This window comes from Stomoxys calcitrans, chromosome 2 (assembly GCF_963082655.1).
Source record: "Stomoxys calcitrans chromosome 2, idStoCalc2.1, whole genome shotgun sequence".
In the NCBI taxonomy this organism is placed as follows: domain Eukaryota; kingdom Metazoa; phylum Arthropoda; class Insecta; order Diptera; family Muscidae; genus Stomoxys; species Stomoxys calcitrans.
The window spans coordinates 103,705,684-103,719,055 of NC_081553.1; the positions used below are offsets into that span (position 1 = coordinate 103,705,684).

The following is a 13,372-nucleotide window of genomic DNA, read 5'->3' on the forward strand; positions in this document are numbered from 1 at the left end:
GTACGGGACTAAGATGGGGTGCGTCCACAGGGATCTGGGTCTGAGTCGAGTGGGTCTGGCCGGGCAGTTAAACAGGTGAGGTGTATCGTGCGGTCCCTGGTTACAATCGGGACATACATCTTGCACGTCGGCATCAATCCTTGCACTGTAGGAGTTGAGGCGGTTGCATCGGCCGGAACTTAATTCAGCCAGAACTATTCTGGTTTGCCGGGGGAGGTCAATTTCTTCAGGTGCAATGGGAGGTCGTCGTTCTCCAAGCACTACATTCACCCGGTAGCCATTTACCGCATCTGCTACCGTGTCGGCATGAATGTTGTTTAGACCTGCTTGATATGCCGCTTGATCTGGAGGTTCTCTTTGTAGCGCTGAACCTGACGCTCTAGATCATGTAGATCTACCTTTAGGCTTCTGGGCGGTGGATATCTATTCACAAGATGATGATTTGGATGGTCTCTGCGATAACAGCCCAAAAGGGCTTAGACAGGTAGTAGTTATGTCTTCGCACTGGCAGGATCTTTGTCTCCTGATGGAGGTGGTCCACATGAGAACTGAGGAGACAGCGGCATTCTGACAGATCTGAATATTATTCCACTGCGTGTCACAGAGCTGATGAGACCACACTGGCGCTGAATAACTTACCACAGATCAGCCAATTGCTTTGTACGTGGTCAACAAGGTTTCTTTGTCTGCACTGCAAGTGCTGCCAGCAAGTGACTTAGGACCTTGTTTCTGCATAACTTACCACAGATCGACCAATTGCTTTGTACGTGGTCAACAAGATTTCTTTGTCTGCACTGCAAGTGCTGCCAGCAAGTGACTTAGGACCTTGTTTCTACTTTTGACTTTATCGCAGATTGCTGTGGCATGTGGGGAGAATGTGTAAGAGCTGTCAAATGTGACGCCAAGTATTTTGGGACACTTGGTGGTTGGAATTATTTCTCCATCGACCATCACAGTCAGCTCAGTATTCACCTCACGCGTACTTGTAGTGAACAGTGTGGCTGAAGATTTGGTGGCGGGTAACTTCAGATTTCTTGCAACGAAATATGAGGCAAGTTTGTTGAGGTAGACGTTCAGCCTATCGCAGATGTCATCAATGGGTGGAGGGCCTGATGCCACAATCGTCCGCATATGATACGATCTCTCTGCCGTCTGGAGGGGGTGGAATGGAGGATAGGTAGAGGTTAAACAGTGCCGGAGATGTCACCCCACCTTGGGGATCTCCCTGTTTCACTCTATGGTGCTTCGACTTCTTATCCCTATATTTCGCAAATGACTGGCGACCACACAGATAATTCGCGACCCCGCGTTTCAGGCCTGGCTGGAGAGACGTGTTGGCGATGTCCTCAAATAATTTGGCATGGCTGACCATGTTGAATGCCTTCGGTAGGTCCAGTACCACGAGGACCGTCCTATCGCATGGCCTGGGCTGATTGTAGCCACGGCAAATGTGTGCTGTGATGGCATGAAAAGCTGTTGTGGTGCTGTGCAGTCTTCGCAATCCATGCTGATGCTCGGCGAATGGAAATTCTTTTACGAGGCTCGGGAGGAGTAATACCTCAAGTGTTTTTGCCACTGGTGAGAGAAGGGAGATCGGTCTATACCGCTGCCCCAAACTCGGGTCTTTTCCAGGTTTCAGTAGCGGGATCACTCCACCCATTTTCCAGACATCGGAATCACTCTGCCCATTTTCCATACAAATTTAAGAGTGTTTAAAGACAGGTTCAAGACAGTAATAAGGTACTCAACTCCAGGTGAATCCAGATTCTTCAACATCAATGTAAACGCCTTGGATGATTTGATGCAACGGATGACATTCGTAAGTTCGCCCACGGAAAATTGTGATTGCTGTTCGTCGGGTCGGAGACCACGAATACGGCGAATGGCTCTCCTCCTTGCCCCGTCACTCTCGGCATGCACAATAAATTGACGGTTGAACAACAACCTCTTCGGATCAGTCACTGGTATTTTGCCAAAAGTGACTGAGGTCCAGTCATTCCGTCTACCGGGGTTCGAGAGTGACTTAGCAGTAGACCACAGTCTGCCTACACCGGTGCCTAAGTTACATTGCTCCAAGTGTTCCAGCCTGTTTATTTCCAGATTCAGCTCGCTGATTCTGGGGTTAGCGAGGTCCATACGACGAATCCCATCACGCTCGTCTGCGAGGTCCACTGCTTGCGCCGGGAAATTGGGCCGCACTTGGAGTATTCGACCGGCTGGAATAAGGCGAGCGGCTGCTGCGTTTAAAATGTCTCGGATTTTTCTCTAGGCCACTAGCACATCAGAGGGGGGTGGCAGTTCACTGAAGCGGCGATTGGTATACTCTCTGAAGCCAGCCCAATCGGGCTTCTCATGATTGAAAAACGTCCGGTGCTCAGAGGTTATGAAGTCAGGTGGTCGGTCGATGGTGAGAATTATGGGAAGGTGGTCTGACCCCAAAGAGATGACGGCTTGCCAGGATACGCCACTAAGGAGATCAGGGGATGAAATGGAAATGTCTGGCGAACTGCTGCACCTCCTCGTAATTCTAGTGGGGGCGTCCTCATTCACCGTGAAAAACGTGGAGCTTTCAATCTGCTCTGCCAAAGCTATGTCACTCTGATCGCTACCTAGGGGAGAATGCCATGACGTGTGATGCGCATTAAAATCCCCTAGAACCCGACGATTATGGCCAGATAGCAACCCACTTATGTCGGGGTTGTAAGCCTGGCCATTAATTGGGACACAGCTATAAACCGACGGTATGTACACGTTGTATAGCTCTATCTCGGCAGTACCGGACCTGACTGCTATCCCCATGCATTCCATGTAGGTGTCACTAGCGCCATGCGCAGGCGAGATAAGTCCATATTGCACGGAATGATGTATCACGAAGGCCAATCCCCCACCTCCATTCCTTGAGCGATCCTTACGTAGCACATTGCGTCGGTGACAACTGTGCAAGCTGCAGGTGTTGGTCAGCTTTGTTTCCTGGATAGCTGCGACCAATATACTCTTCCTTCTTATGAAGTCCATAATCTCATCGATCTTGCCACGAAGTTGGATGTAATTAAACTGCAAAAACGATAAACTTCCCGGCACTGGCCTGGCAATATTTGGGCTGGGATGCTGCCGTTGCGTAAATTGCCGTACAGGAGAGGTCGGAGGGTCACATAGTCCGACGACGACGATGCTTGTGACCCACTGCTGGCTATGTTCGCACAGCAACTTGCGACACAACCAGTATGACTACACTCCCGTATTGAGGCCAGAGCAAGATCGGAAATGTACCCACTCCATGCACCGGTTACTTACTGACACCGATCGATGATGGAGGCGGTTCTGGCAAACTGAACAGAACCAGGGTTAGGGGTTCTTTTCAATGCCGGCACGGACCAGAAGCGTGCGGAGAAAGCGCTCCGGGATGTGCCTCTCCCATGACGAAAAAAGACGAATACGTACACTGAGGCGGCAGCCCTTGCCGATGAGGATTCCATCGGGTCAATCCGATGCATACAGCCGGCTGCCATGGGATTACATGGGAGATCGGTATATGTATATGGCTGATATATCCAAATATAGACCGATCTGGGCCATATTGAACACAAATGCCGCCAGCATTGCAGAAGCTTCAGAAAAAGTCACAGTTTTGTTCGGTTTGTAGGCTAGTGGCATCATTGGACCGTCCTATTTGTGGACAGGCAAGACAAGGATGAGCAAACCAAAGATATTTTCTACGAACGTCTAGAGAGTGAATATGACCGCTGCCCCGTCCATGATATTAAAATCGTTCTGGGAGATTCTAATGCCAAGATAGGGAAGGAAGACATTTTTGGTCCAACAGTCGGAAAGTTTAGCCTCCAAGAGATAACGTCTAGTAATGGGTTGAGGCTGATTAATTTCGCCGCGGCAAAAAACATGGTAGTTAGTAGCACCAGATTTCAATATAGAAATATTCACAAAGCCACACGTTATGATAGATGGAAGGCATTCATCCAGCGTGTTACGCTCGATTACGATCGATCTGTGCAGTGAATATAGATTCGGATCATTACCTTGTTGCAGCAAAGGCTCGCACCCGTTTGAACATGGCGATGAAAGTACGATCTGACACTGCACGGAAGCTGGACATTAAAAAGCTGCAAACACAACAAATGGCAGCGGCATACTCCACTCGACTGACCCAACTGCTTGATGAAAGCACTCCTTGTTCCGATGATATAATGGCGCAGTGGCATACCATTGCCCATTCCATGGAAAATGACGCGAAATCCGTACTTGGGTACCGGAAGCCTCCTCCAAGAAACCCATGATACGACCAAGAGTGTCGAGATGCTACTGAAGCCAAGTATGCGGCATATAGAGCAACCCTGCGATCAGTAGCAACGCGCCAGATGAAGGAGAGGTATCGGGAGAAAAGAAGAGAAGAGAAACGTCCATTCCACAGAAAGAAAAAGGAAATTGAAAGACGTAAGTGTGAGCGAATTGGGATGTACAGGAGTCAGAATGAAGTCCGGGAATTCTACCAAAGAATTAAACATCAAACCGATGGCTTTGGTGCAGGCACATCCTTCTGCAGAGACAAATAAGGAAATCTGGTAACTGACATAGATAGCATGCTAAGGATATGGAAAGAACATTTTACCCAACTGCTAGTGTCCGACGTAGGCGGCGAAGAGTATACTCCAGAACCAATCCCTGATGATGGTATAGAATATTTAGCTCCTAGTCAATATGAGGTCCAATTAGCAGTGACCCGCCGGAAGAACAAGAAGCAGCAGGAGCCGACGGGTTACCCACTGAACTATTTAAGACCGTAGGCGACACGCTGATAAGGCATATGCATCAGCTTATCTGTGCAACCTGGCTAGAAGAACGCACACCCGATGATTGGAACCTCAGCATATTATGTCCCATACACAAGAAAGGAGACTAGACGCAATGTGCCAACTACAGAGGAATAAGTCTCCTCCCCATCGCATACAAGATACCCTCGAGCGTGCTGTGTGAAAGATTAAAACCTAAAGTCAATGAGATAATTGGCCCCTATCAATGCGGCCTTAGACCTGGTAAATCCACCCTGGACCAGATATTCACACTGCGCCAAATCCTGCAAAGGACCGGAGAAGGACAAATCAACACCTATCATCTCTTTGTTGACTACAAAGCCGCTTTTGATACTCTATTACATTCAAGGGTATTTAAAGCCATGTCTGAGTTTGGTATCCCTGCGTTCCTCAGTAAGAATAGGAAAGAATCTCTCCGAACCCTTTTAATAGCACACGAGGTTTCAGACAAGGAGACAGCCTATCGTGAGATCTCTTTAATATCCTGCTGGAGAAGATTATACGAGATGCAGATGGGAATAGATATGGCACACTAATCACACATGCTACTCGCCTATGCCGACGATATCGATATCATAGGTCGATCAACGGAAGTTGTAACTGCAGCCTTTGAAAGAATCGAAAGAGAGTCAGTGAAAATGGGTCTGGCAGTAAATGGAGATAAGATAGACAAGTAAAAGCGTGCTAAGTTCGGCCGGGCCGAATCTTATATACCCTCCACCATGGATCGCATTTGTCGAGTTCTTTTCCCGGCATCTCTTCTTAGGCTAAAAAGGATTAAGAAAAGAGTTGCTCTGCTATTAAAACGATATCAAGATATGGTCCGGTTCGAACCACAATTAAATTATATGTTGGAGACCTGTGTAAAATTTCAGCCAATTCGTATAAGAATTGCGCCCATTGGGGCTCACGAAGTAAAACAGAGAGAACGATTTATATGGGATCTGTATCGGGCTATAGACCGATTCAGAACATAATAAACACGTTTGTTGATGGTCATGAGAGGATCCGTCGTACAAAATTTCAGGTATATCGGATAATAATTGCGACCTCTAGGGGTCAAGAAGTCAAAATCCCAGATCGGTTTATATGGCAGCTATATCAGGTTATGAATCGATTTGAACCTTATTTGATACAGTTGTTGAAAATAAAAATAAAATACGTCATGCAAAATTTCAGCCAAATCGGATAAGAATTGCGGCCTCTAGAAGCTCAAGAAGTCAAATCCCCAGACCTGTTTATATGACAACTATATCAGGTTATAGACCGATTTCAACCATACTTGGCACAGTTGTTGGATATCATGACGAAATACTTTGTGCAAAAACTCATTCAAATCGGATAAGGATTGTGCCCTCTAGAGTCTCAAGAAGTCAAGACCCAAGATCGGTTTATATGGCAGCTATATCAGGTTATGGACTGATTTGAACCATACTTGGCACAGTTATTGGATATAATAACAAAACACGTCGTGCAAAATTTCATTTCAATCGGATAAGAATTGCGCACTCTAGAGGCTCAAGAAGTCAAGACCCAAGATCGGTTTATATGGCAGCTATATCAGGTTATGGACCGATTTGAACCATACTTGGCACAGTTGTTGGATATCATAACAAAACACGTCGTTCAAAATTTCATTCTGATCAGATAAGAATTGCGCACGCTAGAGGCTCAAGAAGTCAAGACCCTAGATCGGTTTATATGGCAGCTATATCAGGTTATGAACCGATTTAAACCATACTTTGCACAGTTGTTGGATATCATAATAAAACACGTTGTGCGAAATTCCATTCCAATCGGATAAGAATTGCGCCCTCTAGAGGCTCAAGAAGTCAAGACCCAAGATAGGTTTATATGGCAGCTATATCAGGTTATGGACTGATTTGAACCATACTTGGCACAGTTATTGGATATAATAACAAAACACGTCGTGCAAAATTTCATTTCAATCGGATAAGAATTGCGCACTCTAGAGGCTCAAGAAGTCAAGACCCAAGATCGGTTTATATGGCAGCTATATCAGGTTATGGACCGATTTGAACCATACTTGGCACAGTTGTTGGACATCATAACAAAACACGTCGTGCAAAATTTCATTCTGATCGGATAAGAATTGCGCACGCTAGAGGCTCAAGAAGTCAAGACCCAAGATCGGTTTATATGGCAGCTATATCAGGTTATGAACCGATTTCAACCATACTTGGCACAGTTGTTAGATATCATAAGAAAACACGTCGTTCAAAATTTCATTCCAATCGGATAAGAATTGCGCACTCTAGAGGCTCAAGAAGTCAAGACCCTAGATCGGTTTATATGGCAGCTATATCAAAACATGGACCGATATGGCCCATTTGCAATACCAACCGACCTACACTAATAAGAAGTATTTGTGCAAAATTTGACGGACGGACGGACGGACGGACGGACGGACAGACGGACGGACATGGCTAGATCGACATAAAATATCGCGACGATCAAGAATATATATACTTTATGGGGTCTCAGACGAATATTTCGAGTAGTTACAAACAGAATGACGAAATTAGTATACCCCCCATCTTATGGTGGAGGGTATAAAAATGGATGGTTTGGACTCCCAAAAAGCCTTGCACTTCCGAGCAGATAAAGATGGGAACCACAACTTTGAGATAGTTAGCAACTTTATCTGTCTCGGCACCGCCGTAACCGAAACGATTGACACCGGTTTTGACATAAAGCGAAGAATAATACTGGCAAACAGATGCTACTTTGGATTAAGTGGGCAGTTTAGAGACAAGGCCACCTCTCGACAGACGAAGATTACACTGTACAAGACACTGATACTACCCGTGTTGTTATATGGTTCTGAAGCATGGGTACTTGTGGGAGCAGATGAGGCAGTGCTTGGCGTATTTGAGAGAGATTCTTCGTAAAATATATGTACCAGTTTGCGTTAATGGAGAATATAGGCGACGTATGAACCATGAAGTGTATGACGACGATAGCATAGTTACTCGCATCAAAATACAACGGCTGCGTTGGCTAGGTCATGTTGTCATTAAGGATGTAGAAGCTCCAGCAAAAAAGTCTTTTGAAGGCAAACACGATGGTACACGCAAACCGGGAAGACCAAAAGCCCGATGGAAAGATCAAGAAGTGGAAGACACCTCGAAACTTGGTGTCAGAGAGTTTAGAATTAGCGCAGAAAATCGAGACGCTTGGAACGCTATTCTACGTTCGGCTAGTGGAACAAATATTCTGCCGTAGCCAATTGAATAAAAAAATAAATAGAGAAGGCGTTAGTCTCCTTCTTACACTGCAAGACTGTTCGTGATCTTACCGTCCTGGTTATTTTTGCCCTTATGGCAACTTTTTTGTCCATAAAGATGTTCACGCATTTCGTGTTCGCCCGGATCTCAGCCTGCAAAACCGATTTATGGTCAGTCAGTCTAAAACAGATCTCAGTCCCTGGGTTCTCAATGTAGACCCCCAGGCCCATTCTGTCCTCTAGCTTTGATCCATCCGAATAATATAATCTTCCAGGTGGCAATACTAGGGTTCCGTCAATCTAAGACTGTGCCCCTGACAACAGTGCCTCGCACTCCACCTCAAGGTTCATCTCAGGTATCCGATAGGAAACCTCTTCCCATCCTTCCCATACCGCGATGGTATGAACTGCTCTCATCATTCCCCCACACCTTAAATAGTCGCAGTGGGTGCCTCATACGTAATCTGTATGTCAATTGGTCGGACATCTAGAATAGTTTTCAATGCACCAGTGGGCGTGGTCCTCATCAATTCGCCTACGAAAAGACAACATGTTCTCTGAACCTGTTGTAAGGTCCTTATGTTGCATTTTTCTCCATAGCAGTCCCCCGAACTACAGAGGCGTAAGTAAGTATTGGTCTAATCAAGCTCCTATAGAGCCAGTGGACTATCCTCGGATGCAGGTCCAATTTCTTCTGTGAGCCTTTTCAGTACGCTCCTGAATGTCACACTTCCAATTCAGTTTTCTGTCCATGATCGCTCCTAAGTATTTGACCTTGTCAGATATCTAAATCGTCTCATTGAGGAATCGTGGTGCGTTAAATTGGCCCACCTTCATGTCTACACAGACAAGCCCGCTTCAATTGGCGGTTTGGAAGACAACATGGAGGCATTTACTCGTGAGATACCGGCCGAAAAGTTGAAAAGGGTATACCAAAATTGGACTAAATGAATGGACCATTTGAAGCGCAATCACGCTCAACCTTTGCATGAAATAATCTTCAAACATTTAAATGGACCGTACTATCGATTGCAATTTAGATGCATTTTTCTGAATTTTATATGTTTTTTTTACCTTTCCTATAGCTCTTAAAAAATCACCCTTTCCAAAGGACATTGGCTAATTCGTAATGCATTAACCCTACATTAAGTCAATTAATTTTCTATCTAAGTGCTTTTCTTTCCAAAATGCATTTCATTCTTACACACACTCACCTCACCTTCCCGCACAAAAAGCAAAGAGTTTCCCATTCATCTCTATTGAAAGCCAGTTTTTGGGGTTCCCTCTCTTACACTTATACCCATTATACCTAGTTAATTATCTTAATGATATATTTAAGGAATACCAACCAACCCGAAAACTTTCCAACATAATTTGTTTGACAAACTTCGGTAATTGAAGTGAAAACTTTATTTCAACAACTGTCTGTGATGAGCTGCTGCACAAGAAGACACAGCCAGGTCTCAACAAATGTGTGTACGTCTCTCAGTTCTTTGGTCCATTCGACCTTTTGCCTACTTGTGTGTGTGTGTGTGTGTGTGTGTGGGTTGAGTGTATCCCCATATACATAGAATAGAACGCACGGCATATGCCGTATGCAGATTATAAAGGATGTAAATCCTGGAAACATGACAACTGGAACAACAAAGTGAAACATGCATTTCCTAATTAAATTACTTAAGAAAATAAAAGAACAAAGTTTTTTTTTTTTGGCAAAAAAAAACGAAAACATTTTTGCAGAGCACAAAAACTGAGAAACGAAAAACTTCTGTGTTGCACATTTGCACAACATGCGAAATATGTGATGTGGATGCCCAGGGGAGGAGTGATTAAAAAGGAAAGTTTTGAAGCTAAATTTCATAGGTAAAATTAAAAGAGAGAAAAATCATTTCAATGAATTAAATTTAAAAGAAAATGAAATTAAGTAAAAAAAATAAAATAATATTTAAGCTATAGACATAATTTCATTATAAATTTTTCTATAGACAAAACGTGTATGACACTTTTTCTAAAGAAACAAAGAATATTGAATAAGAACTGTTCTGCTATTGGAGCTATATGTCAAGTTATAGTCCGATTCGGACCGTACATGAATGCTGAACGTTGTAGAAGTCATTGTGTAATATTTCAGTTCATTCGGATAAGAATTGCGCTTTGTAGGGGCTCAAGAAGCAAAATCGGGAGATAGGTTTATATGGGAACTGCATCAAGCTATTGATTGATTCAGACCATAAAAGACACGTATGTTTTTGGTCATGGAAAAAGCCGTTGTACAAAATTTCAGCCAAATCGGATGAGAATTGCGCCCTCTAGAGGCTCAAGAAGTCAAGATCCCAGATCGGTTTACATGACAGCTATATCAGGTTCTATATCGATTTACGCCATACTTAGCACAGTTATTGGAAGTCATAACAAATCATCTCATGCAAAATTTCAGTTAAATCGGACGATAATTGCGCCCTCTAGAGGCTCAAGAAGTCAAGACCCAAGATTGGTTTATAAGGCAGCTATACCAGATTATGAACCGATTTGAATTATACTTAGCACAGTTGTTGGAAGTGCTACCAAAACACTACGTGCTAAATTTCAGTTGAATCGGACGAGAATTGCGCCCTCTAGAGGCTCAAGAAGTCAAAACCCAAAATCGGTTTATACGACAGCTATATCAGGTTATAGACCGATTTAAACCATACTCAGCACAGTTGTTGGAAGTGACACTTAAACACTACGTGCAAAATTTCAGTTAAATCGGAAGAGAATTGCGCCTTCTAGAGGCTCAAGAAGTCAAGACCCAAGATCGGTTTATACGACAGCTATATCAGGTTATGGACCGATTTAAACCATACTCAGCACAGTTGTTGGAAGTGATACCAAAACATTATGTGCAAAATTTCAGTTAAATCGGAAGAGAATTGCGCCCTCTAGTGGCTCAAGAAGTCAAGACCCAAGATCGGTTTATACGACAGCTATATCAAAACATGGACCGATTTAAACCATACTCAGCACAGTTGTTGGAAGTGATACCAAAACACTACGTGCAAAATTTCAGTCAAATCGAACAAGAATTGCGCCCTCTAGAGACTCAAGAAGTCAAGATCCAAGATCGGTTTATATGGCAGCTAGAAGCTCAAGAAGTCAAGACCCAAGATCGGTTTATATGACAGCTATATCAAAATATGGACCGATTTGAATCATACGCATTAGCGCAGTTGTTGGAAGTGATACCAAACCACCTCGTGCAAAATTTCAGTTAAATCGGACGAGAATTGCGCCCTCTAGAGGCTCAAGAAGTCAAGACCCAAGATCAATTTATATGGCAGCTATATCAAAACATAGAGCGATTTAGCACAGTTGTTGGAAGTGATACCAAAACACCTCGTGCTAAATTTTAGCCAAATCGGATAAGAATTGTGCCCTCTAGAGGCTCAAGAAGTCAAGACCCAAGATCGGTTTATACGACAGCTATATCAAAACATGGACCGATTTAAACCATAATCAGCACAGTTGTTGGAATTGATACCAAAACACCACGTGCGCAATTTCAGTTAAATCGAACGAGAATTGCGCCCTCTAGAGGCTCATGAAGTCAAGACCCAAGATCGGTTTATATGACAGCTATATCAAAACATGAACCGATTTGGCCCATTTACAATCCCAACTGACCTACACTAATAAGAAGTATTTGTGCAAAATTTCAAGCGGTTAGCTCTACTTCTTCAAAAGTTAGCGTGCTTTCGACTTCTAGAGGGCGCAATTCTCATCCGATTTGACTGAAATTGTGCACATAGTGTTTTGATATCACTTCCAACGAAGTATGGTCCGAATCGGTGAATAACCTGATATAGCTACCATATAAACCCATCTTGGGTCTTGACTTCTTGAGCCCCTAGAGAGCGCAATTCTCATCCGATTTGGCACACATTTAGTACAACGGCTCCTCCCATGGCCTTCAACATACGTGTGCAATATGGTCAGAATCGATCTATAGCTTGATACAGCTCCCATATAAATAGATCTCCCGATTTCGCTTCTTTAGCCCCAAATCGTACTATAACTTGATATAGCTGATCCTCCGTCCTTACTCATTATTCTTTGTATAAACCATATGCTAAGGAACAGGTGGATAAATTTTGTGTCCCATGACATAAATACAAGGGAGAAAGTGGTACAAGCCACGCCACAGGTGCCATTTTGTCGGCTCTAACGGGTAAGGATATAAACTAGCTATGCGGAAGGGCCGGTACGGTCTTGGATATGGCATATGACTGGGCTAGATACAGAGGTCTCAATGTTAACCCAGAGAAGACTGAAATATGCCTGTTGACGAAAAAGATGAAGGTGGGTCAATTTAACGCACCACGTTTCCTCAATAAGACGATGTCGATATCTGACAAGGACAAATACTTAGGTGTGATCTTGGACAGGAATTGGAAGTGTCTCATTTAGGAGCGTACTGAGAAGGTTTACAGATGTTGGGCACTATGTATACGGGCCGTAGTGTCGAAATGGGGCCTGAATCCGAGGACAGTCCACTGGGCTCAGTAGTTTGGTGGACTGCTATGGAGAAAAAATGCAACATGAGGACCATGCAACAGATTCAGAGAACATGTTGTCTTGGCATTGGCGGAGTGAGTCCACTGGCTCTGCAGAAGCATGATTAGACTAATACTTACGCTTCAGTAGTAGTAGTGGACTGATATGGAGAATAAGTGCCACATAAGGACCATGCAACGGGTTCAGAGAAGATGTTGTCTTGGCATAGGCGGAGTGATGAGGGCCACGCCCACTAGGGCACTGGAGACTATTCTAGATATCCGACCTATTGACATGCAGATTAAGTGTGAGGCAGCCACTGCGGCTATGAAACTCAAGGCGATGGGAGAATTGATTGAGGATGGGAGCAGCTCATACCATCGCGGTATAATCGACGGGACGATAGGAAATATGGAAGGATGGGAAGAGGTTTCCGATCGGATACCTGAGATGAACCTTGAGGTCGAGTTCGAGGCACTGTTGCCAGCGGCACAGTCTTGGATTGACGGTACCCTTGTATTGTCATCTGGAAAATCATGTTACATGGATGGATCACAGCTCGAGGACAGAGTGGGCCTGGGGGTCTACATTGAGAACCTAGGGACTAAGATCCGTTTTAGACTGCCTGACCATAATACGGTCTTGCAGGGGGAGATCCGGGCGATCACGGAATGCGTGAAGTGGAGAAGGGAGGCATTTTCCTAGTTCCTAGCTTTAAACCATCCATATCGCTTTAAAAACCCCAACAGAAAAAAAAACACATGCA

At 44.2% G+C, this 13,372-nt stretch overlaps 1 protein-coding gene across 2 annotated transcripts in view; it reads left to right on the forward strand.

The window, feature by feature from the left end:
• Positions 1–13,372, forward strand: part of LOC106083634 (band 4.1-like protein 4A) — a 270,027-nt gene that overhangs the window by 164,988 nt on the left and 91,667 nt on the right. The gene's annotated exons all lie outside the window — the stretch shown is intronic.